Source organism: Lepisma saccharinum, chromosome 17 (assembly GCF_977018435.1).
Source record: "Lepisma saccharinum chromosome 17, izLepSacc3.1, whole genome shotgun sequence".
Lineage (NCBI taxonomy): Eukaryota > Metazoa > Arthropoda > Insecta > Zygentoma > Lepismatidae > Lepisma > Lepisma saccharinum.
In genome coordinates this window covers 44,502,642-44,508,641 of record NC_139245.1, presented here as the reverse complement: position 1 = coordinate 44,508,641, position 6,000 = coordinate 44,502,642, and positions in this window count along the sequence as shown.

Sequence of the window (6,000 nt, the reverse complement as noted above, 5' to 3'; positions counted from 1 at the left end):
TTGTAATAAAAAATCACAGTGCAGTATCTTCCTATATTCAGTAATGAAATATACCTATAACTATTGTAAATTGGTTTAAAATTATCAGAGACAGAGTTTGGAAATTCATTTATACAGTTCGAAACAATTGTATATCTTCATTATTACGTGATTGTTGGAAGCAAAGCTTTGGTCCTGCATTGTCCATATCAAAGCATAAAACTTTGAGTAAGTTAACAATTAGACTTGCCTGATACACTACATCATAATGCCTGTGCCTGACATAGTATATTAAAACAGATGGGATTTCTTCATGTCAGTTGAAGTCTTCCGACATGCCCCTTTTCAGGTTTTCAAGAAATACTATTTTTATAAAATGGGAATAAAGGGTCCACTACAAAAATATTTTTTTAAAAAAACTTTCGGATTTAGAATTTTTGATTGAGTTTATTTTACTTCGCTTATTCTGCTAATTTTTGATAATCGCGTAGATGATGAGTGATGATATGATGAAATTGATGAAGGGGGACACAACACCCATGCCCAGGCAGGGATTCGAACCTGTGGCCCTTGGTGTCGTAGCGTGCTATGATAATCACTCCGCCACGGGAGCAGACTTACACTGACTGTTTAATAATGGCAAGAAATAAATACAGAAGTTAAATTGATTTTCTAAACTTGATGGATTGATTGATTTGGTTTATTGTACTTCGCTTTTTCTGCCACTTTTTGGCTATACGCGAAGATGAAGATGATGATGATGATTGATGAAACTGATGACGGGGATACTCGCAAAGAACGTCGGGATTGAATCCCTGGACCTCTGGCGTTGGTACGTGTTATACTAACCACTCGGCCATGTATACCGGCGGTTTTTTTTCACTATTCACGGTTGATGTTGGCACGACTGCCGTTAAGGATATGTGGAGAAAGAGAGAGATGTGAAGTTGAGTCGTGTGGAAATGTTATTTATTAATAACATAACAATACTCAGCGGTGAACAATGAGCTGTTCGTAGAATCGACATTTCAACAACTCGTCGAGATTGTGTTTTATTTAATGCGTGTGCCTGCCACCACGTTGAACCTTAACTACGATAAAAGCTTCGAAGCTGCAGTGTTTGGTGAAATCCTTTTCCTAACTGTGCTTGCATTTGCTATATGTTACTTGGCCACTTATTGTCGGCCTCTGTGGCGTAGTGATTAGGATAGCGCGTTCCGACGCCAGGGGTCCCTGGCTTGAATCCCGGCCTTGGCATGGGTGTTCTTTGTGACCGTCCCTTCACCAGTTTCATTATCATCTTCGCGATTAGCCAAAAGTAGCAGAAAAGCGAGGTAAAATATGCCCAATCAATTGGTCAACTATTTCAAGTAAAAGAAAAATATTCTGGGATTACGGTTTTAAAGGCAGTGGGGTTTATGTTTGGAATTACATTTAAAGGCGTCGCCAGCCCCCCCTCTCCCCCCACAGAGAAAGAGAGAGAGTTGACTGATTTTATTTAATTTGCTTCGCTTTTTTTTCACTTTCGGTTAATCTCGAAGATGAGGATGAATGATGATCGATGAGATGGATGAAGGAAAAATCACAAACACACTTGGATAGAATACAACATAAGCCTCACAGTGGAATATACTAGCTGTGAGTCCAAACGCCAGAGCCTCGTTAGTCTGCAAAATGCAGTCCTGAGTGTCCTACGTAGAAGTGAGATCGACATTTGGTTTCCTACAGAAAGATCACTCCTTACATTCCGTGAGAGAGAGAGAGAGAGAGAGAGAGAGAGAGAGAGAGAGAGAACGAGAGACAGAGAGAGAACGAGATAGAGAGAGAGAGAGAGAGACAGATAGAGAGAGAGAACGAGAGAGAGACAGACAGAGAGAGAGAGACAGACAGAGAGAGAGGGACAGAGATACAGAAACAGAGAGAGAGAGACAGAGAAAGAGAGGTACACACACACACACACACACACACACACACACACACACACACACACACACACACACACACAGAGAGAGAGAGAGAGAGAGAGAGAGAGAGAGAGAGAGAGAGAGATAGAAAGAGAGAGAGAGACATACAGAGAGAGAGAGATAGAAAGAGAGAGAGAGACATACAGAGAGACAGAGAGTGAGAGAGAGAGACATACAGAGAGACAGAGAGTGAGAGAGATAGAAAGAGAGAGAGAGACATACAGAGAGACAGAGAGTGAGAGAGAGAGAGATAGAAAGAGAGAGAGACATACAGAGAGACAGAGAGTGAGAGAGAGAGAGATAGAAAGAGAGAGAGAGAACGAGAGCGAGAGAGACAGAGACAGAGAGACAGAAACAGAGAGAGAGAGACAGAGAAAGAGAGATACACACACACATACACATAGAGAGAGAGAGAGAGAGAGATTGACATATAGAGAGACAGAGAGTGAGAGAGAGAGAGAGAGAGAGAGAGAAACAGAGAGAGAGACAGACAGAGAAAGAGAGAGACAGAGAGACAGAGAGAGAGAGAGAAAGACAGACAGAGAGAGAGAGAGAGACAGACAGACAGAGAGGGAGACACAGAGAGAGAGAGAGAGAGAGAGAGCGTGAAGAACCAATAGTGTCATACTTTCTTTTCAGTCAATCAGTCTAGTCTAAGTTAATCGTGGCGATGAGAATTGAATAAATTTATGAAATAGACTTAGAGGTAACGAGCAAAACGAGACCTCATTGTGCCTTGCCAATGATTTGATCCCACGATGTCTTGCTACCAGGGTTGTGCAATTACGCGTAAAAAGATTTTTTACATGACACGTAAATTACGCGTATAAAACGTGTAAAATACGTATAAAACGTAAAGTACGTAAAGACTAGAATAAAACAGTGGCAGAAAACAAAAAAAGGCTTTAAAAACTTTCCTTCCTAATTTGTATGTGATCTTATATTGGAATTTACAAACTGGTATATTCACATTCACATTGTAGTTAGCCTATGCAAAAGTATGAGCATGAAAAAGGAATTTCAATCTGTTACTAAAACTTTGAAATCCAATCCAAATAAATTTTCGATAATCGTTATGTTATGTTATAAATAGAAGTACTAGTGCAAGACATATATATCAACAGGTTTCTCAACAGATGTATTTTTAAAAATCTGTTAGTGAGGGCGTGAGGTACCTGAATAAACAATCTTCAGAAAATAACGATTTTGTGCTGAAATATTTGACAATTAAAGTTTAAAATGTAGTATAATTAAAGTAGTTTTTATATTACTATTTTTCGAAAGAAAATTAGTTTTTTACATATGCGTAAAAGACTGGTTTTCTACGCGAAGTAAATTACGCGTAATTTACGTAAAAAACGTAACGAATAAATTACATTGTCAATCATGCTTGCTACATACGGCTTTGCAGCCTCAACTTCGCCATAGTTGACGACATCCAATGCAATTATTCTGCATTTTGCTTCTCTTTGTTGACGTCATTTACCTTCTGCTTCGATTTAACATTAGTCACGGGTTGTTGAAGCAAGGTCGTGTGAGTCTGACACATTGAAACACGGCGTGTGTGTGTGGAGGTGGGGCGATTCTAATTAGGGTGACCAGACATACTCTTTTTAAGAGTAGTATACTCTTTTAGAGGTTCATATACTCTATACTCTTTTCAATTTGCAAAAATCTCCAAATATACTCTTTTCCTTGATATTTAATTTCATTCATTATTTTACGCGTAAAAATGCCTTAAAATCCACAGAACGGAAAACGTCAAGATGTCAACAAACTGAAGTATTTACTCCTTGACTCAAGAATTTCCTATGAACAATTTCAAGAGTTATTTTCATATTCCATCAACAAGCAAAACATATTTCAAATTCATTGGAATTTAATGATAATGATTAGGGCTGAGCCGATACCACTTTGAACCGATACCGATACTCTTACCGATTCCCACCGATACCGATAACGATACTTGAAAATTGCAATGATTAAAATTTGTTCAAAATATTGATCAATATTGGTGTGTAAATATTCTCCTCCAACATACCAAGAAATTTGCTTTAGAATATTCAAGAATTGCATCAGAATATTAAAATAGATATTATGTAGTCTCAAAATATAGTTTTTCGTGCAAATTTAGTGTAAAATAAAAAGGTAGTTTTAATTTTGCATAATTTCCAGGATAATTAGACTGTCAAGAAGTCGCGCGGGATTTTTGCGGACCCCGTGAAAGAGCAAAATGCATGCGCACCTTCAACCTATACACTATAGCCTACTCTTTTTGGTTAACAAATATCTGGTCACCCTAATGTATTTGTTGGTTGAGTTGGTGTTTTAAGTCCACTTTATACACAGTAAGGCTAATCGGGACTGGACTTACAGTTTAAGGTGGGATCCGAACCGCTATGTGCCTCCACCGGGTATCGAACCCGGGACCCTTTGATTACATGAATGTATTTGATCGGTGTCTGTCTGCGGTTGTACCATGTGAATATCCGTAATATCCACACTGAAGACAGAGGGAGTGGGAGGGGGGTGGGTTCGTCACAATCTTATGCTGGGGACAGTGTCCATTAAAAAAGAAACTTCGGTAGATATAAGCTAAACACATATTATAAACAGTGGCGGTAAATGGGTTCCAAAACAGGGAGGGCAAGGCCAGTTTACTTTCTCTTGGTACATAAGGTTAACATAATATGGGGGCAAAAGTGGCAAAAAGTGGGGGGCAAGCGCCCCCTGCCCACGCCCCCCTGATTGCCGCCACTGAATATCAATAATATATTAATCGACAGATCTCAGTCAGTCCATTCATTCTGTGTGGACTGAGGTCCTTTCTGCAAACAGATTTTTACTATTACTATTGTTATTATCGTTGTCATTATCGTTATAATTATTACACTTGGTTAGAGATGGTACCGAGACGGTCTTGTAAGAATCCAGACGAGAACGAGCCTTGCAAAGACGAGACACACTGTCACGTTCGAGGGTGTGGTCAGTTCTGGAAGTGGAGATTCCTCACTTGGGGATACTTGGCCGAATTTGGAAGTAAGACTTGTATGGGTCACCATGGAGACACTGTAATATAGGTGGGGGGGTGCTCGTGAAAGTCCTATGAGAGAGGGTGGGGGAGAATTATAAATGTACTTAACTGGAGGTAGTAGCATCCACCCTTACTTTCCCCCACTTCGATTCGTTTGAGTTGGGTTTTAAGGCCACTTTATGCACAGATAGGCTAAACGAGACTAGACCTACAGTTTAATGTGGTATCCGAACCACTGTGCATTGTGCCTCCTCCACATCGAGAACTAACTTTGGTATGATATGACTGACACCTTTTATAATTCAAATTTTACTTTATTTTGCGAACTTCTTCATACAGTACATGATTGATTAGTTGAATGAGGTAATTTTGCGTCGCTTTTCTGCCACTTGTGTCTAAACGCGACGATGGGGATGAATGGTGATACAATGAGATGGATGAACACAATACAATTCCCAGATAGGATTATCCTGGATGCTAGCCCAGGCGCCAGTGCCTAGTTAGTCTCCAAGAATTCGGTTCACGTTCAGAGTGTATTACGTGGAAGAGAGGTTGAACTTTGGGTGCATTCCAAGGAGTAACCCCTTTACACATATTTCTAGATAAGTCATTTACTTTCGATATAATAATTAAAAAGTTAATCCATTAGCGGTGAAATATTGCATATATTCAGGATACAATTTTATTTTTATAGAATTCTAGTGTTGTAAATAGGCGGCAAACAGAAAAACTTTAAGAAAAATTGCTTCCCTTTTTGACGCTGTGAATGTTTGTGCGGTGATACTCTCTATATGTGTTATTAAAACTATTATTACGAGACTCAAAACTCCCAGTTGTCTCATTGTCACAATATTAAACCATAGCCAGCCTCTGTGGCGGAGTAGATACGTGCTAAGATGACAGGGACCTTCGGTTCGAATCCCGGCCTGAGCATGGACGTTCTTTACGTTTCCTTTCTTCAATTTCATATCACTCATCCTCATCTTCGCGATTAGCCAAAAAGTGGCAGAAATGCGAATTATA